This window comes from Carassius gibelio, chromosome A11 (assembly GCF_023724105.1).
Source record: "Carassius gibelio isolate Cgi1373 ecotype wild population from Czech Republic chromosome A11, carGib1.2-hapl.c, whole genome shotgun sequence".
Classification (NCBI taxonomy): Eukaryota; Metazoa; Chordata; class Actinopteri; order Cypriniformes; family Cyprinidae; genus Carassius; species Carassius gibelio.
Window position 1 is genome coordinate 6,142,226 of NC_068381.1, and position 22,191 is coordinate 6,164,416.

At 35.6% G+C, this 22,191-nt stretch overlaps 1 protein-coding gene across 1 annotated transcript in view; it reads right to left on the reverse strand.

Moving 5' to 3' along the window:
* LOC128022157 (caM kinase-like vesicle-associated protein) overlaps positions 1–19,697 on the reverse strand; it is a 39,894-nt gene extending 20,197 nt beyond the window's left edge. Inside the window, exon 1 of the mRNA XM_052609444.1 lies at positions 19,462–19,697. The gene's annotated coding sequence lies outside the window, so the exon portion shown is untranslated. The remainder of the gene's footprint in view (positions 1–19,461) is intronic.
* Between the last annotated feature and the right edge of the window lie 2,494 nt (positions 19,698–22,191).

A 22,191-nucleotide genomic window follows, 5' to 3' on the forward strand; every position in this document is an offset into this window, starting at 1 on the left:
TATGCAGTAATGCATGGCAACAGCAGATAGTACATGCTTAAACTATGCAGCAACCTCTCAGTGAAGCTCAAAGCTTTCTTTTATGAAGTCAGAGCAGCTGTGCCAGAAAGATTTCTTGATGCAAGCTTACTACAGGGGCAGCTGAGGTTCATTATAAATTATATATCCAATTATACATCCAGCTCCAGTACATATGGCTTAGTACAGGGAATTGTGTAAATGCATATACCGTACATTCATATGCACATGTACAGCAGTGTGCAGAGCGCTTTAGTGCAGCCTAAGAATCAAAAGACAAATTCCTGCCACTTATATGCACTATGACCAAATCATATACAATATAACCATTAATTTAGGGTCAGTAAGATTTTTTAATCACAGAAATTTTGCGCTTACCACTTGTTTTCAACATGTCATTTCAACTTGGTCAGCAAATCAGCATATTAGCATGATTTCTGAATGATCATGCAACACTGAAGACTGAATATCCTAAATGTCTGGTCTGATCTGATCTTCATCAAAATTACGAGTCTTTAAAGAACAGAATACTTTTATTAAAGGTCATCGTCATGAAGATGTCAGATGACCTGACATTCATAGCAGAATTTTCTGATATGGTGAATTTGTGAAAATCACTATTCCTTCAATGTTTCCAAGATTATTTTTATTTTTATCTAAATAAAGAACACACCAAAGTAAATGAGCTACTCATGTAGACATATAATGATAATTACATTAATTTTAAAATCTTTTTTTATTCACAACTAAGAAAAAGTTGTGAACGTCTAAAGCAGACAAGTGTGTGTGAAGTGACCATGTGACTGATTTAGCATTTTAAACACACTGCATTACATGCCACAACAACATCAGACAGATTAATTTATGCTTACCAGAAGATCTGGCAACAAGCATAAACAGGTTGATGACAAGCCTGAAATACTAACACACTTTCCAGTATTTCCATGACAACAGCAGACTGCTCTCTTACCAACGCTGATATAATATACACACTAAACAACAACTTCCAGCAGTAAAACTAGCAAGGGATCATTTTTACGTGCATCGATGCATCATCGACTTCTGACAGACTTTACACTCTCATTTGACAGAGTTATGCATTTACTCACATCTTTTGCTTTGCTTAACATTGATGACAATTCCAATGAAGGATGGTCAAATTAATCTTACAGGGCAGGGAGGATTGACGTGTGCACATTTTCAGTGACTCTAGAGGACGTTTGCCAAAATTGCCGCCATAAATATGTCTCTTACAGAATGAAGAGTTTATGAGTGCGTACCCCCTCCCCAATCCCCCGCAATCTCTAATCTCATTAGATATCAATGCCTCATATGCAGCTTCAGCTACTCACTATTTAACTGGCTTGCATAAAATGAACATTGCGGGAAATATTTTAACCTCACACGGCAGATAAATAATAATGAAGTCTGTTTGAATACAGGCCGCACAGTAATTGAAGGTCCATTCGGAATGCTGACTGCAGTAGTCAGAGCAGAGACAAATTACAGGCTATAAATTGTAGTGGGCTTGGCATCCAATTGGATGGAGTGTGTGTGAGTGTGTTTTCAGATTCATCTGATTACTTTCAAGTATCATTTCCATGATAAACCTCAGAATGTACAGTATATTATGTGTATTATTACCCAATGCACTAATCTTGAATTTGCACTTTTGAAATGCATTTTAAATTAATCATTATTTTAAAGATCATGTCATGCATGCACCTGTCCTACCATGCTACCATGTTCATTTATGACAGGTGCACACAGGCCTGTTGGGAGCACTACAGTACACTATGCTTTTTTTTTGCTGTCCTCTATATTGTAGTTGTACAGTCTGTCTCTCAAATTCTAAATATAGTGGACATGGCTTACAGTGTCAGCTGGCAAAGACTGCGCCATCTGCATTACAACTACATGAACAAATGTACAGACGTTCACTTCAGTTTTATTCTATTCTGGAATATTATGTTCCGTCCTATTCACTCCACTTCTGCAACCAGCTAAGATTTTCAGTTTAATGGAGTATAATAAGATGAATTGTGTTCATTTCCCACTGAGCTTCCACTTGGAATTAAAGTCCCCATTTGTGCCATTAGAAAATGCTTGGAGGAAAATGGAACAAATTAACTTATAAAAGGAAATCAATAATATGACTAATCAATGGCTATTCTACATTATTCATGGGTAACTGCACTCTCATTTGCCCCACTCAATACAGTATGCACCAATAACACTTCTCAGCCTAATAAGCATAAAAGGCATTTTGACTGAAACGGATCATTACAAAAATATAATTTTCATTAAGAAATGTTAGTCGTAAACTTCTGACAATTTTCCAAAGAATACACAGTGTATGAATCAGTTGAGAATAAAGTAGCTTGTTATCTGATATGCTCTCAGCACCTCTGCATAGAATTCATTGCTCCGGAATGGAACACATAATGCCTTTTACCTTATGCCTTGAATATATTATACTGATCTTATATTATTCACATGTAGTCATCATCTATTTAGTAAAAGAAACCAATTTGTCTTTCTGAGTTGGAAATGAAAAGATGGTAAGATCCAGGGAGCAATATTTGAGTTAACAAACTCTTCTTCGACGTCAGTTCTTCATGCTGGTAACAGATGTTGACTCCATAGAGGTGACAAGAAAAAAGCAATTACTGTTTTAACACTGTATGTCTTGTTCTGTAATGCAAATTGTAACGATATACCCAAATCTCCATATTCATCGGGAAGAAGGAGGCGGGAACCGGCGCACAATCAAAAACATTTTAATATTCAAAAATAAACAAAACAGCGCGTCAGCCCCTCACGGCGAATGACGCGCACAAATAAAAGCAAACACATAAAATAACGTCCCAGGCCTGGTCCTCTCTCGTCCTTCACGGTCGTCACTCCAGTTTTATATCCTTCCATCTCCTACGTGGGACTCGATACTGGCGGTGGGGCGCAGGTGTAGCTCATCTCCAATCACTACACCTGGCCTCACTCCTCGTTCCCACGCCTCTCGGCCCCGCCCCACTCGCCACACAAATCCATCAATGTTTCAAACCACACTAAAAGGTAAATCTACAGCGCCTGAGGAGTAACTCCTTTTTCACAGATTGAAGGTCAATTTAATTAGGTGCACAGTGGAGAGTGCACTGTGGCAGCAAATAGACTACTGTGTAGAGCGGAAATATATTTCAGTTTAACCCATTTCTGCATCTACTCATATGTTTTATTTTCTGTGTAGAGGCACGGATCACTGATATAATATAATGGATGGTGCCTGCTTGCTACTGTGGGATCTTTACAATAACTTCCTTTCAATGAAAAGACACCATGTTTTGAAGCAGGTACGGATGAAAGGGATTTTTGACACGAAAATTAGACTTTTAACAGCATAACATTGGTGAAAAAATGCTGCAGCATTAAGGTAATGCACTAGTTGAGCTTTTACTACTTTAATGATTGAGGTACTGTCTTTAAAGTACAATGTGATCCACTTTAAATGTTTTTGGTTCACTAAGGAGAAGAACCAAAGATTGCAGGGTAATTTTGCAATCCATGCCTCATTTGCATTTAGTACCCCCTCCTCCCAGTCATAATGCAACCGCGGCATTGCTGATGCTGATTGGGTATTTGGTGTCCAGTCACAAGGGAAACCTAGCACCATTTCCTCCATGCAGAGCATGATGCAGAACTCAGAACTGTAAAAGGAAATATTACATTCTGGTCATTACAAGATTTGCTCACATATTTCTTGTGCTTGGTAGATCCTGCATGGGTCTTTGATGCTTAATCAAACAGAAAACAAGCTACGTTAGTTTTGCAGAGTAGAACTCATTTGTAAGCAGTTTAACAGACAGATCTTAAACTTGAATAGATGAAAATGGTCCCACAATATAAGGCATTACTTCTACAAAACATTGTTTGAGGACTTTGAAGACTGTAAAATATGCTGACATAATCAAGCATATTTTTTTTTTCATTTTGTCTCATAACAAATACATTTTTTTTTAAAGAAAAGAAGTCCATCTTTGCTATACAGCAAAAAAATGTAAAACAAAAATACAATAAACAAAACAGTTTGCTCCTAAAACTGAATAGTGAATTATGCCACTTAATTATGGAAAAACTTAGAGTAAATAACATTCTGGAAAAGGAGAAATGTCCTGTTTATGTCAAATTATGCCTCGCAAGCATTAAAGGATTAATTCAAACTCTTTACATTTTTGTTCATAAATATATAGAATACTTATTTCTGAGGCCAGAAAATGACCAGAAAATGAATTTTAGAAACATAATATCTCTTACACTCGTCTAGAAACTTAGACATCCTCAAACTCCAAAAGGACAAAATTATTTTGGGAAATTGTCTTTGATTCACAAAGCAAGAAGATGATATTTCAAACTATATCTGTCAGAAACATTTTGACTTACATAACGGAGGGGAAAATGATGTAGGGTTTGCAAAGAAAAAAGGCGGAAATGAGTCAAGAGAGAGCCTACAGAAGCAAAAAAAAAAAGTTACAATTATATTTTCAATTCAATTCGTACTGAAATCACATTTGCCTTTTAAACAGAGAATACTGAGCAATGGCCAATACAAATCATATTCATATGCCATAGTATGGAAGAGTAGATTATTAAATAATAACCTACACACATCTCCAAGTGACCCACTGCTGACGTGCACACGGAAATTGCAACGCACGGCCAACTAAGACATATTAGCTTGTGTATTTCATGGATTGAATCGCCACATTCTCTCAACATATGTCCTTTTGAACCTACGAGGCTAGCTTTCAGTACAAAACATGTTTTTCTTTTGTCAGGTTCAGCTCCTGAGTTCCCATCTCAAGCTATTTAGTGGTTAATATGACTAATTTCTGTATCCATCAGCTTTGGTCTCGAGTATCTCAATGTCCATGCCTTTGAACATCACAGAGTGCTGGAACATGCTGCAATTAGATTGGACGCAACCCATAAACACATTACGACTCAGAAAGAGAGCCAAAAGACTGAAATAAGAGTTACTTGGGCCTTTATGTATTCTCATGGTCTGATTATTTCAGTGGTGTTATTACTGTGTATTGCCAAGCCAATAATTGTATGATACTCTTCGCTGCTATCCAGACATGCTGTTGCTCAAATCATTTTCACCTTCAGGTATGACAGAGCCTAATGTGATGGTAATTAACAAGACAATACACAATTCAATTTATCTGAAGAACAGAGAAAAAAAAAATTGTCATTAGCTCGTGAAGTGTGTGAACCCCTGTTGTGGATCATTTACGTAGTGTGTTGTCAAGTCATGCAAATCACATCGCACAGCAATCTGCCGACGTTTCAAGTCATGTAGTGTGAACTAGGCTTAACCAGGTTGGAGATGGGTTAAAGGATGATGGCCGCTGAACGTGACCAAACTGAAGTAAGCATAAATTACCTGTGTTGTATATGTCTGGGCGTTATGTTGATTTGTGTTGAATCGATAAGGGTTTTGTTTATATCTGGACTTGGTGTCATTACTAGTGGTTAAATGGATCCGGTTGGACCGTGACCCACGTATCAGGACAGAGGTGATCCGCAAATTATTGTACATTTTTAACTTTCAGATTATTAGCAGAGTTTAAATCACAGCGTGAAAGTTTTACTGCCTATATTTCTTTTTTTTTAAATAGGCATCTAATTTTTTTAAAAGTACCTACATTAATCACTGTCTGTATCTTTGTCCTGTTTTGTTTCCTTTTGTCCTTTTTTAATTACTGAGTATTTATTTAAATAAATAAATAATAAAAGATTGAGAACTACTAAGTTCTATTAGAAGATTATATAAAAAAAAATAAATAAAATAAAATAAAATTCACAAATATATGTGAATTAGCACCACAAAATATGTCATTTTTATAACAAAAACAAAAAATAAATAAATAAAACCAACCAAAACACCCTTGAAATCCTAGAGGGGCTGTTTAATTTTATTTCTAGTTAAGAATAACCCTGACAAACACACACACAAGTGTACTGCTCTGTTTTGTTGGTTGTAAATGCATGCACAAACACATACGCAGTGCTCTGGGAACTGAAGCATGTCTCACACATCCTGTCTGCAAAAATCTGTCCTGGACACCCAAAAGGGTGACTGCCAGCTCTTACCGAAGAACAGCAGGGCCTTCCTCTCTTTCTCGCTCTCTTCTATTCACTAACTCAATCTCTCTTTCTGTCCCTAAAATCAAGCCTTGAAAAAAACAAATTAAGCAACACAAGAAAATTAACCTGTGCTTCTTAACACTATAAACGAATCCTGCTGCTCTAAGAAATGTAAACCATACGATTAACTAGTGGATGACCGATATTGTTTTTTTTTTTTGATGGTCAATGCAGAAATCTTAGAGAGATATACACATTCATGTACTTGTCGTCACACGCAGAGGACCACATTCATGCAGGCTGAAAATGTGCAATTAAGAATATCTGACAGCTGGATTTGTCTACATCTGCAAGGTTTGTGAAATAAAGGGCTGGTTTCACAAACGGGGCTTATCTTAAGGCAGGACTAGGACTAAGTTAAATTAAAGGGATAGTACTCTTTGAAACAAAATTTTGGTATGTTTTGGCTTACCTCAAGGGCATACAAAATGTAGGTGTCTTTGTTTCCGCAGTAGTTTCAATTTTGATATTTTTAGGTCAAACTGTTCTTGTCTGTGACTCATATAATGGAGGTCTATGGTCACCACCTCAAAGAGCATGCACAGAGAAGTCCAAATTAAACAATTCCCCATATAAGATATTTAAGAAACTTTTACAAAAGTGCCTTAGAAGACAACATTAAGGTGTGCATCTCGAAAGAGAACAATGACACTGACATATTTTAAGATATGTCAGAGCAAAATTATTTCTGTTGAGACAGCTCAAACATGCATCTGGGTCTAGCTTAACGACTTTTCTTACCTTTTCTGGACCTTGACACTGTTATTTACTGGGGAGTCTATGGGACAGTCTCAAGCCTCCAGGTTTTTATCCAAAATATCTTAAATTGTGGTCCGAAGACAAAAAGAGCTTTTTCGGGTTCGGAACGACATGGGGTAAGTAAATAATGACAACATTTTCCTTTTAGGGTGGAGTATCCCTATAAGTCTGATCTGTGAAACTGGGGGTACGTGTGTTTGACTTTTTGTTACTAGTAATATAAAACCAAACACTTTTATACTTACTATACTATTTAAAAAATGCCAAATTTCGGCCTGTATATAGGCCATGTAGATATATAATGGTCGGCCATTACAAAATAACACATAGAAAACATAAAAGGAAGGGTCACAATATTGATTTTAAAATATCCAGGACATTTAAAATGTGTAAAGTGCATATACTGTGTTTAAACTATTAAGAACATGATGAAATACATATATAATATTTTATATTAAAAACATTTACCAACAATTTTAACCTGCACTCTGTTGAGGCTATAAATACATTTAATTAACACTGTGTCCTGAACCAAAGTTTCCAGTGACAAGCAATTTGTTGGTTTACAATGAATGCAGAACTGTTGCATGACATGACATGCACTGAAGCTATAGTCCACTTTATTGCATTATAAGGTGACATATTTAATAGCAAGACAGTTTAAGCCAGTCATAGAAGAGTGAAAAATGAAAGAATGACTGCTGCTCTTAAAAGCTTTCAGACCAACATTATGAGCCAAAAAATATGTTAATAGAGCTGAAAGCCATTTCACTGTTCAAAACAGCCCCACCAGGCATCACAAAGGATGAATTCTATCATTCTCACACCCACATGGGTGAAAGAGCCCTTCTCGCTCAATTATCTCTAGAAGTTATTTGTGTGTAAGAGCATTTTTCTTTCCCCTGGCCTAGGTGCATTGATGTCGTGTTGGCCTGAACTGGACAGTGACTAGTCAGTGTTTTTATGTCAGGACACAGTTTGACTGGAGCGAACAGCTCTGCAGAGAGAGAGAGAGAGAGAGAGAGAGAGAGATGAGTCACTGAACAGATGACAGAGGTCAGCACGGTGGGAGGATGAGGAGTGCTGAGTGATGAAGGTGAGAAACAGCTTGGTTAATGGAGGACTAACGCCCCCATTAGTCGTGCTATGCTAATACCAGCAGAGATTGTGTGTGTGTGTGTGTGTATGTGTGTGTGCTCCAACTGATGCAGCTCACTGTGTGCGATCTGACAGCATTTATTTTTGCTGTTGCTATTGAAAAAAATCCTCCTTTGAAATGGTTGGTTAGCTTATTAGTCTCACACTGCAGGAAGTCTGCCAAACCTATCCAACACCGATCCAAACACCCCATCCAGAACACATTGCTAACATTTAAAAGAGGAAAGAAAGTCACAAATGACACCTCTTTAATATCGCAGTTGTTTCTCCAAGACATGAATAAGGTTAAATAGATATCAAATTGAGACTTTTGCCTTCTCATTTATCTCCAGAGAAATCCACAGTAATCTCATGTGTCTCAGAAGTAGGGCTTGGTGATAAAACGATAGCTATTGTTAACGATATATAGTTACAGATATAATGTTTATTTGCTGTTAAAAGCAGAATGAAATGGCTACTCATTTGAACCACGGCACAAGGACCATTTATCTGTTTGGTTCAAAGTTCAAATGGCAGCACAGTGCGAGCTCACCACAGCAGAGTTTACTCACTGAAGAGATTCTGTTGAGCGGGCACTAAACAGGGCTGTGAGATCCAGTGTGAAGCCACTGAACTGAACAAAGAACACAAATGACTCATGCTTTAAGCTAGTTTCTGAATGAAACAGATAAATTTGCATCTGCATCCTAACTTAAGCTACTACTATTGTCAACTCAAGCTACTGTCAAATGTGCATTTCTAAGAGACAAAAATAAAATAAAATAATAATAATAATATTAATATTGCAACAGCACTGAAAACTGTGAACATTTTTTTAGAATGCCATCTCATGCATGAGACACTGCAAAAGATGCGAGCACAAAAGCAACACATATTAATAAAAAACCTGTAAAGAACTATTGTAAGTCTGTTATTTCATGTTGCACCATGGTGACAGGCTGAAAGCTGCTGTTGTTTTTAAAGATCATTTATAGTTAATAAAAGTCTACTGGTGTTTTACCTTCAGTCATTTTGAATTTAAACTTTTGACTTTTGAGATTTTTCTAAAATAATTTTCCTCGTATTATTTCTGAACAGATAATATGTATAAGACAAGTTTGTACAATATGCAGTTGTAGTTTTTGCATCTTTTCTGCAAAGATATTTGTTTAACATTTACATCATGGTGAGAACTTCACGTGTGCTGCACTTGAAATAGAATTTTCTTTAACTAGATAAAGAAAATTAAGAAATTTGAATAAAGAAAAATATAATCATGTTGTCGTTACATTTTCAAGTCGATCAGTTAAAAATCGTTGGAAAAAAGAAAATCGAGAACATTATGGAAAAATCGAGATTTACATTTTTTGCTAAATTGCCCAGCCCATTTCTGATCATAAAGAGAAGTCTAAAACCACAATTAACAGACTGGCTTCTAAAACTTTCATTTAGCAGCAAAAATTTGCCTTTAAACTTGAAAAAAAAAAAAAAAAAAAAAAAAAATATATATATATATATATATATATATATATAAACTAATAAAGTTTTTAAGACCCAGAATATACAGCACAAAACCTTTATGGTGCTTTATAATGTTTTTGTGCATTTCGTGGGGCTTAATAATAACAAAGAATCGTATATGCACAATATCAGATTTGGATCTGTCTCGTCTGACTGATACCCGATCTGGCAGAAAATGGCAGTATCAGAGCTGATACAGATACTGAGTATTCGATTGGCGTACCCCTAGCAGAAATCTGCGCCTTGTTGCTAAGAGACCTTGAAAAATGAAAACAACGTGTGTACTAGGCTTGCTGCAATAGATGGTGCTGAAGGTAATACCAATGTTAAGCCACAACACTGGATATGTCACTTTTTCACCACGGCACCGACCCCCACCATCGCTTTGATTTTTTTTATGGTAATAACAATCATTTAATTCAATAAAACGACAGACACATCACAGATCAGATTTAATTTATCCGGTGAGGAGAGTGAGGAGAGCTGACTGCCAAAACGAGTGAGGTGAGACAGACAAACAGAGATGATAGTGGATGATTAAGTTTTAAAATGAATTGAAAAGCGCCTGTTTGACAATATTTTAGATTTTGAAAAGCCTGTCGACTTTTGCTATTTATCTTAGGTGACATTGGAAGTTTTTTTTAAACAGTCATTTCTTATTTAATTGGTTCCACATTGTTTGCAGATTTTTACGTTATTTAAACTTTGTGAAATTTATTAATTTTATTTTTTCATCTAGGTGTATGCCATGCATCCAAGCTTTCTTATTCATTTGGCTAATAAATGTTCTATGTTTCTTGTTTATTTGGTTATATATTAGCCAATACATGTTTACTTATTTCTAGTTTTGTATACCTATTTAAACTTTATGTAAGTTATTTGTTATTTTATATTAGGCATAGCCTGCTTTATAACATGGTGTATTTTTATTTGTTTTGTTAATAAAAGTTTTGTTTAAAAAAAAGTATATACAGTACAGGCTAAAGCAAGTTAAACATTATATTTTGTTGTTGGATTCAAGCAATTGATGCCAAATTGACGCTTTTAAACTAAAGCAAAAGAAAGCAAGGAAAAGAGGGAAAATTCGAACAAACTAAAAACAAACAATTGCTTTACACAGAATTGCCGCTATTTGAAAGTGAAAGTAAAATGCTTATGCCGTTTTCAAAAGCTATTTAAAAGCGGAGGAAAGCGAGGAAAAGATCGCCCCCACGGTTATTATCAGTGTTGTCACACATCAATTAAATGGTGGGAAAATTTCTTAAATCAGCTGAAAATGTCAAACATGTTTGATATCCTATGACTGGATGGAATCATAGTCTGAATCTAACAAATCTGTGTCTGTGACTACACAATTTTCTAATAAATCTGTTAACTCACAACTGCAGACTGGCTCTGATGTTAGGCAACTAGCATAAACTTATCCTAACCGTAAATTGGGGGGAAATCAAAAGTAATTTATTCCAGCCATTAATTTGAAAGACGTTTTCAGACTGCAAACTCTGTGGTGCTGTAGATTCAGTAATGGCAGGGTGTCATGAAAACCCAGTGTAGAAAACACTGGTCCAAGGTACGAGACACTTAAATCAAAGATTTCCATCTAGTGCATGTTCAAATAAGAGGTGCATCCAGTGTTAAAAGAAAACAAATTTGACTTGTGCAGCTCTTATATTTATTCAATGAAATCAGTTTTACATTTCAATCTTCATAATCCATACTGCGATCCTTGTCTTTCTGTCCCCAAAAGTAAGACCTTTTAAAATTTTAATTTTGTGGCAGGGCGGTGATACCTTTTTGTAGTCCAACTGGAAAATTAAATAAATAAATCTATGCATTTAGCAGACACTTTTATCCGAAGCAACTTACAGTGCATTCAGGTTATCAATTTTTACCTATCATGTGTTCCCGGGGAATCGAATCCCCAACCTTGCACTCGATAGTGCAAAGCTCTACCAATTGAGCTACAGGAACACTCAATAGGAACAACTCAACACATCAGGCTAATGTTTTTACGAGCAATAAGGTCAGGTGTGGCAATCGTTTCACATCATGGCTCCCACCCAAACAACAAAAAAAAAATCAAGTTTAAGCCCTTCACTCCTCACACACTAATCTGACCATTCTGCTCTGCTATTGTTTGTTGCCTTGGTTACAAAGTCCCTCAATGCCATTTCACTCTACAGTTCCAGTAAATCATCGAGCGAAAAAAAGAAAACGCACATGGTTCGGGAGCATGATGTTATACAAGGCTAAATTTAGGAGCCGCCTGTGCCAGCACTCATCGTTCAGAATTAGGAGGAAAAAAGGAAATGTCTTGCTTTTTTTATCTAAGATCAGGCAGTTAAAATAGAACATTTACATGGACAGGCACATGAAGATGAGGTCTTTGTGTGGGTAACTGGAAGCACAGTGAACCATGTGAATGAAATCCTTCTGAATTAAAGCTTTCAAATACGCTTGGAAGTATTTGACGACATGTCCCACGCACACTCAATTCATATGTTGGATATGTTCTGCCTGACGAAGTCGACTACATGTCTGAAAATCAATGAAACTGCTCTTTCTTACTACATAGTCTGTCTCATCCTTCTTTGAATTGATCAACATAAATGCAGCATTGATTAATAATAGTACTGTAACTGTGCTTACTACAGAGATCACTCAACATAGTGTTTCCTTTTAAATTAGATTTAAATATAGTATAGTATAATATAATATTATATAATATAATATTATATATATATATATATATATATATATATATATATATATATATATATATATATATATATATATATAATTAAAAGCCACAACTGTCAGCCTCCAAAAATAGTCTTTTTGGGGAACCTGTTTAGACTAGCTTTTGGTTTTGAAAAGGAGTCTATATCTAATTTTTTCATTTGTTCTATTCATATTTTGCATGCTACTTGTTCACACAGAGTCAGCACAACTGTATGCTAGTGCATTATTACGGAAGAGGAACATGAAATTGGCTTTGACTAGTCTAGTGCAGAAGGCCTTCATAAATAGTTCTAAGAGTGAAACTCAGGCACTTCATTCAGCTTTTACACACTAGGGTGGGCTGTAACTCCAACTATGTGTACAAATACGCTACCTGTCAGATCTCCAGGAGGTTGCTCTTTATTGATCTCTACATAGACATTCTTGCAATACAGTCCAAATGCTCAAGTCCTGGCAGTTTTGATAAAATGGATGTTACCCCATCCTTCACCCGATAGAGTGAGTCTCTGGCAACTGCATCATCCAGCTCTGTTACACTGTGTCCTTCGGCAAACATTATTTATTAAATCACAGCACCTGTGACAGCCAAATTTACATTTAAAGACATGCAATAACTTATATGGACATTTTAATGTGCCAGTTGCTGTCCATAAAAAAAAAAAAAATTATTTGGATAGAAACCAACGGTATAAATGCTGTTGTCAAAAATGCTGCAGAATAAAAAAAAAACTGTGTGCCCTTGAAACAACACAAAAGTGGCATCCAACATATAAGTGGATTAAACAGACTTCTGCTTCAAAGAAACAACTGGTTGCATATCAAATACATAGCTGTTGGAGCTTGTCTTATTATGCACTTCTTTTGCTGTAGTTCTCTGACTTAAATTGACTGATGAATGTGCTAAGGTAATGAAATGTTACGCTGCACTATGAAAAAAAGTTTAAAAAGCATGTGAGAAAAGATGATGTTGTGGATCATGGGAATAAAGTAATTCCTCATACAAACGATTCAGAGAGATGAAAATGTCTTCAGTGGCAGCATGAATCAATGCGGAGGTGAAATATTAATCAATTTTTGATTTAAAATTCCCCTTCAAATTCGCTATATATGGAGGCTATCAGCTGGAGAGGAGCTTTGAAGTTGCCTCATGCCACAAGTAACCCTTTCAGCAGTGAGTTGAGCATTAGCTAGTTTTACCATTCTTTTGTCTCTGAGAAAGTTTTGACATCATTATATGCTATGTTGTTTGTAAAAAACAAAATGAAATAATCTTCCATTCAGTCAATGTATCTGAATGCCTAAATTATATATTTTTCTTTTTTACTATTGGAGTAAGGAATAGTCTGCCAAAAGATGATTGACATACTTGTGGTGATGGACCATTTTGGACACATTACTGTTTCCCCGGAAGAGGCAAAAAGTCTGCAGCCTAAAAGAAATCATCCAGCTGGGACATATTCAATAGTATCAAAGCTTAAATCTTATGTCCTGCTCAGTGGTGCAGAGCTGAAAAAGATCATTCTCTTAATAAAACCTGCCACAGCTATACTAGAATAATTTGTCAGAACGACTAAGCTAAAGTAAAAGCTCTGACCTCTTGTAGTCTCTCCCCACGAGACACAGTGCTGCCAGTGATGATGGATCCTTAAATCATAAAGAACAAGAGAATGGACCCATCTAATCTCTATTAACGTCACACAACCAAAGCTGGTGCACTTTTTTTCTGTGACTTTTATGCATTTGACTCAATGAAGCTTTAACCACTACATAATTTCATTCCCAAAGCCATTAGCAGAATGGCTAATCAATTATCACTTATGCTGATTACTGTGAGCACTAGAATAAATATATTAAACACAAGTTAGCTAAGGACCTCTGAGTTTGGTAAAGCTAACATGCTCTCGGCCAACAGAAGTTACTTTGCACATAATCATTCAGTGAGACAAAATATGGCTGCTTCCTCCAGTTTTGCTGATGGTGTGACATTTTCAGCTTTGTGTGATTTTTTTTTAGCCCCTCCATCAGATCAATATACATTTGGAGACACAGAGAGAGATAGACTCACCCTGGTTGTTATCTCTCAGGAAAGGACAAAGGAATGCAAACAAATGGTGCTTTTCCACTGCATGGTACGGCACGGCTCTCTTTTGGGGGGTTTTCCACTGGGTACAGTACCTGGTACCTGGTACTTTTTTCAGTACCACCTCGGCTGAGCTTCAAAGCGAGTTGTACCATTAACAAAATGTGATGTGCAAACCCTGCTGATGACTGATTTCCAGAGAGAATCACCACTACATGCATCATTGAACTTGCGACACGAGACACTAGACCCGCTTAATTAAATCAGCACAGCCAGCAAAGATCGAATGCAACTTTTTAAAAACAAATTCAACAGTTTCGAATGAGCACACCTTTTTTAAACAACAAGATAATGGCTGTTTCGTAGTATGTTGAGGAAGTACACATGGAATGAAAAAGTTTTTCAGGAGGTCTTAGCAGTAGAGGCGGCATAACTATAATGACATATCTTTAATCCCGCCCACTATAAAGCAGTACTAAACTGCTGTGGAAACGCAAACTGAGCCTTGTTGTGCCATACCATGTAATGGTACAGTGTCCCAGGGGTCAGTTACCTATTGACTGAGTTCTTCAACACCAGTGGCCTACAAAAGCAAAAACTCTACATTCATCAACATTCATAAACATTAGTATTGTAATTTTACTGTTGTTCTGTACATAAAATAACAAAACAATCATAATGCTAATAATTTTAACAGCTCTATTATTACATGTTTATTAACATTCACTCATAGTGATCAAATTGGGATCTGTAATATTTTTTAAGATACCTTCTAAGAAGGGGTTCTGATGGCTAACAAATATTATTTTACTAACTTATTAATGATTCCATAGAGATTAAAAAGCAATGTCTGACCTTATGCTAGCAACTGATTCATTAAGCATGTAAATAAAAAAATAAAAAATAAAAATTAGACATTAATCAGGTTGCTGGCTTAAATTGTTGTCCACTTTATTGCAACATTTACTGTATCTACTTAATGGAAGACAGTCAGTCAGACAGACGACAAAACTCATTCAGGAGCCACAACTTAGTGGTTAGCAGGCGACATGAATCTTGCAGCATTTTCTGGAGCCATTGCTCTTCTTCTCTATATGTGATACTCTGTTCTCTCTCTACCATTCAAGTGGCAGCATTTAACTTACTTGAAGGTAGGGGTGTGCGTCCGATATGACAATTTTTGATCGTGTACGATAAAAATGTCCCACGATCTGCTTTTGAAGAAATATCGTAGTATCGTGCTACAGCGCACATTCTATCAGCTGGAGTTCTGGCACCTCCATCATATACTGTACAACACACATGCATTCACAGCAGTGTTAACTCAGCAGTAGAGTTACTCTCTCATTATTTGTATGTGCTTTTACATGTTAAAATTCGCACTGGTCTGACCTGTGCTTTTTTCTGAGCGCCGCATACACCCGAAGCACATGCGCTAAACCCTGTCAAACAGTGCCTGATTATTGAACTAAGTTATCTTTTGTGTAGTTGGTTATGTCTAAAATTAAAGTTGGTTATGTCTAAAATTAAAGTAAACAGTTGAGAAAAAAATGGATAAGTGCCTGTATAAAGAGATGCGTGAAGGTCTTAAAGTGACAGTACGCCTATTAAACATGCAGCCTACTGTCATAACTGTCAAGGGATAGATCACCCTAAATTTTCATTTCTGTCATTATTTACTCACTGTCGTGTTATCCCAAACCTGTATTCATTTCTTTCTTGTGCTGAGCACAAAATAAGATATTTTTGAAGAATAACCGAGAAAAAACCAAACATTCGCTGGTCCACATTGAATTTGATAGTAGCAAAAATTACTATGAAAGTCGCTGTAGACCAGCAACTGTTTGGTTTTCCATGTTCATCAAAATAGCATTTATGTTCAGAAGAACAAAGAAACTCATTCAGGTTTAAAACCACTTTTGAGTGAGTAAATGGTGGTATAAAAATAAAACACCATGAAAGAATTGACAGACAGCTGACAGAATTATTTAAAAAAAATTTTGGATGAACTATTCCTTTAATAAAACAACAAAACACAAAGACAAAAATCACTCACTGCTCTTGAAATTAAACACAGATGCTTTAGGAATCAGTTTATATAGTCTTTTATTTTTATATTTGTTCATTCACTTTGAATGCTCCTGCAAGGCACCAAACTCCCAACTGCTCCACAGGCACCACAGCATAAATGGCTGCCCACTGCTCCGGGTGTGTGTTCACGTTGTGTGTGTGAGCACTTTGGATGGGTTAAATTCAGAGCATGAATTCTGAGTATGGGTCACAATACTTGGCTGTATGTCACGCCACTAAATACACCTATTGTCCCTGAAAATAAAGCCCTTTTTGTTTTGTTTGTATATTATGTGCAGTTGCAATGTGTATCTTTTATCTTTGTTATTAAAAATGAAGAACAAAGGTTTTTATCTATAAAAATATTTTTATCCTAAATATCTGCCATTCTTTCTTTTTTTTTTTACCTTGAAAGACAACATTTTTTTAATAAAATCTTGATATTTCCATATCACCAACCCCTACTTGAAGGCAGTGTTCACAATACAATAAGCCTTGCAAAACCTTTAAATACTGATTACATGACTTCCTAGCATTTGCAATCCCAAAATTCAAATTACAATTCAATATCTTTCAAAAGTGTGATAATATTTATGGCATGTCAAAAGTTATAATCCATCTCTTGGGGGAAAATAACAGTGGATGACTCTTACTAGTATGATGTTCTAATAAAAGGAAAGCCAGCAATCTGCAAGAAAAAATTTAAGTCATTTCACTATATGACCAGTGGATATAAAGGAATAGTTCACGCAAAAATGTAAACTTGCTGAAATCTTACTCATCCTCAGTTAATCCAAGATCAGTTTATTTCTTATTCTGATGGCACACATTCACTGCAGTGGATACACTGGTGAGCAAGTGAAGTAATTCTAAATTTCTTCAAATCTTTTCAGGTGAAGAAATAAGCTCATCTACATTTTGGATGGCCTGAGAGGGAGTAAATGTTAAGCAATTTTTAATTCTGGGGTGAACTATTCCTTTAATAACTGTGCTCACAGTCTGTAAAATATAGTTCAAGGGTACATGTAATCTATTCAAAACAATACACTGCTCATTATTCATGTCAAGGAACACTCAACAAGCAGCATGCACAAGCTGAGTGACAAAAGGGGTCAACAGTTTCCCACAAGCGCTTGCAAAAGACCACCTGAGACACAGAGATGGATTTCATATGCTCTTAAGAGCTAAAGCAACATCATCAGCACAAATACTCAGGCAGAAAAGGAGAATCCTTAGAACGCTAAACCATGTATGAATCACTTTTTTTCTTATTATAATCATGCTTACAGTCCTACAACTAACAGTATCATTTCTGATTAGCTTGATATGCCCAGCCAGCAGAGCATCTCCTTTTATGCATGGACACAAGAGGATGCCTGTAAAATGTTGGTGCAACAATCCAAAGAAAGAATGAACGGTTGTTCACATTACTGACTTCCGTTCTCAGTTCAGGGTCCAACAGTATGGAGGAACTATGGTTTTTATCACTGGAGAAGTAATCTATTGTCCGATTGTTGCCTTTATGATGCCATTTACATTTCAGCACCATGGACAGCAGCACTATCTGCACAACCCATATAAAGCAGTTAATTTGAGTACTACAAACTTGAAGGCAAGTTATAACCCAGTCCTACCTCATTCAGTTTATAAGCAGAAAGGACTGGTGGTACATCCCATAGAAGTGCATGAGGACAAAGTTCTGGTGAATGGCTAATATATGCTATTATCATGTGACAACTCCACATTACTTTTATACAGCCACTAATGAACTCTTGCATATTACATAATGCAAATGAAAATGACAATTATAAAGAATGGATATACAAACACTATTTTATTCTATTTTAGGTTGGCATAATGACCTCAAAGCATCTAGGTAATGATAGGAATAACATAATATGGTTAACATTTACATTATATGGGAACTAAATAAAGGCATCATTAAAATAACTAATGAATACTCGGGAATAATAGACCATATATGTTCAGGCTACTACTGAATAAATTGTGATGAGTTTGTTAAGGATAAAAAGGGTCTAACACTACAAAATATATTTGTTTTAAAAAAATATTTCAGAATGTAATTGTTGAAACTGACAAACTGAATTGGGGGAGGGGTATTTTTGAGCAACTGAGCATGCAGCAGGAGAAAAAGAAAGGCTACTTTTATACTTCATCATTATAAAGATAAAATGTGATGAAGGTCGTCCTTCTAAAAACAAATGAAAACACGCTCTTTAGCACAGAATTGTTTTGTTTGTTTTGTTTTGTAGTCTAGTAACTAGTGTATTGTGAATGAATACATCTATCATCCCCTAATGATGGCTGACAGTTTCACACGACTCTCTTTTCAACAAGTAGTCCAACGTTTACCAACTACTATTTTGCAAATGAGCAACTTCGTGCATATTGATCTCATCAAAACGTATAATAAACTAAAGACCCACAGATTAAATATAAGATATAATATTACATGACTTTTCAGTAGCATTACTATTTAATATAAATACATCATACTAGACTATTTATCATTTAGAATATTTTTTTTTTCATTTTAAGATAACACACACATACAAAATATTTTGTTTAAAACAGGTAATGTACAGACGCATTACATTATAAAGTCTTCCGCAGCAGTGCGTCTTTCATACAGCACGTCACATCAAATAAATATATAAATAAAGATCATCACATTTCTTAAGTTTAGCATCTATTTTTATATTACTCGGTACTTATGTAATTACATTGCGCTGCAACATGAACACTCATGTAAAGTGTGACCAAACCAGTGAATACATCACTGTTCTGCTCCTCAACGTTATTATTATTCATAAAGACAACAAAAAGCTTTTCTTCGACGAATATTAGGTACTAATCCATGACACACACTTAAGTTATGTTCAACGCGCTGTCACTGATGCAAAACTTACTTTTCCAGTCGTGAAAAGACGAGAAATGTCCTCAAGTTCTCAGTCCAGAATTCTTCTGGAGGGGAAATGAACTTCTTTTTGGTGTCCGTTAAGTTTTGACGGCTATTCTCTGCACAGTAACGATCGCAAAATCCGCGGATGCCTTCCCATCTGTTTTGCGACAGCGGGTTTTTTTTTTTCTCAGTAGCGATAGAATGATGGAGATGAGCGCGCGCGAACGAGAGAGAAAGAGAGAGGGTAAGAGCAGCGCGCGTGAGAGAAATAATGCACGCTAATGTGACTGGCGTTTCTAGGGGTGTGGCCATCTAATATCATAAAAGCAAATATTAAGAACTTAACTTGTCATTTAAACTTCTCCTGTTGCTGGTTATGAAAAGAAGCAAACGCAAAAAATCACTGCACGATATTCGTTTCTTTTAATAAGGCAATGAAGCAATTAACACATTTGCAAAAGTACTGTATAGTGCTATTGGCCAAAGCTGTTACCACTTCATGATAATACATTTGCATAGAGCATATGAAAGATGATCATCTTGTGCAGCACCATCATAAAGACAAACTATGATTAAGGTATATTAAGGAATAATATGAAAACACTGTGTTATTCCATTATCAATTAGCTTAATGATCTCAACATCATTAAATAATAACAGCAAAATAATAATGGTTATCATTACCATTATTTGTCCAATGCACCATTATGAATAATTAATACTCATGGATATTTCTCCATTAACGTTCAGACGACTACTTCAAATGAATGACTGAAGACATGGAAGTGGGCAGGTTAAGTGTATTGATTGCAAAGTCAAAGAAAAGAAGAGTCAGGAGCCAATAAAACAAGCTATTTATAAATATGCTTAGAAACCAAAACTGGTCTATACTAGAGTCTAATTTGAGGAAAAATGAATTCACTGTCGACAAATGATCATACATCACAGGAAAGATTTTTACACATCATCATAAGTAGAAAGTCTGATTAAGGTCTTGTAATAATATATACACAATACAAAGGTGTATTATAGAGTCAATTAATGATATAAGATTAAATGACACTGTACTGAGTTTGAAATTTTCAGAAGGACATACTTTGGATCACAATCTTACAGAGACCATTACATGCCTCTTCTTTCAGTGAAACAGCTGAGCAGATGGGGTCAATATCAGCTACCACAGGGAATTTGTCTTTGCAAGCTTCACTCTTACTTGCGATAATAGTTTGCCCCCTAAGGGTCTCAATGATATAAGATTACAATACAAAGGTGTATTATAGAGTATTATATAATAGTTATTATAGAATATAGTATTATAGAATAGTTTGCCCCTAAGGGTCTCAATGAAATCAGATTACAATACAAAGGTGTATTATAGAGTCAATTAATGATATAAGATTAAAGGACACTACTGAGTTTGAAGTGTTCAGAAGGACATACTTTGGATCACAATCTTACAGAGACCATTACATGCCTCTTCTTTCAGTGAAACAGCTGAGCAGATGGGGTCAATGTCAGCTACCACAGGGAATTTGTCTTTGCAAGCTTCACTCTTACTTGCGATAATAGTTTGCCCCTAAGGGTCTCAATGTCTTAAAGAATTAGTTGAAGCATACATATATAGTGCCTGCTTGAGTGGCTTCTCATGTTTGCCTAAATCCATCTCACATAGACAGAAAATAAAATGGAGCCAAGAAATGTGATCAAGCATGTGAAACATCTTGAATGAATCTACTTATGATTTTATGATTGATTTCTCATCTATACAATATATATATATATATATATATATATATATATATATATATATATATATATATATATATATATATATATATATATATATATATATATATATACAGTATCGTATGACTACAGAAAACATTAAATTTGGATGATTAGACATACACCAGAAGCTTAGATACTGTCATGCATGGACAGAAAAACATCTCCTGAAATAAATATTGCACTGTGCAAAAGTGGTATGGACATGAGAGAGGAGTTCTTGTTTTTCAAAACGTATTGTATTGTGAGGGCTTTCTCCATGATGGCAGCAACACTTCGAGAACCAAGTAGTTTTTACAAACAAACAGCTTGCATAAATTGAAATTCTGCAGGGGACGTCCTCTGCCACCAGCCTCTAAAAACTGTAAAAGCCAAAATCCAAAATTACTACACTAATCTGCACATCCTCATATTAATTTGACATTTTAGTGTTACAGTAATGCAAACTCAAAGCAAGCACCCACCACCAGGTTACCTGTAAAAAAGTACTTGCATTGCTTCAAAATGTCAAGTGTTTACTTGCCGTTTCTTTGCAATTGTAAAATTTAAGAGTCAAAATTGTTTGTACACCTTTTTTTTCAGTGCAAGACACAAATGGTCTTTATAATGAAAAAAAAAAGACTAATGAAACCCAGATTTTTATTGGTAGAATCACTGTTGCATTACCAAACTCACAGCATTCTTTCTAAACAGTAAAAAAAAACTGACAACATAGTGGAAGCATCTACAATGTAAATATATATATATACATGTTAAGTATACAAATAATTATAAAATCCTCTAAAGACTGACTAAAATTGAATTTGCAAGACTTTAAATCAGCATTATCACCACATAAATTTCTCAAAATCTGTTCCGATTAAGAAAAAAACTCATCTATATCTTGGGTGGCCTGAGGGTGAGTACATTATCTGCAAATTTTCATTCTGGGTGAGTTATTCTTTTAATCTTA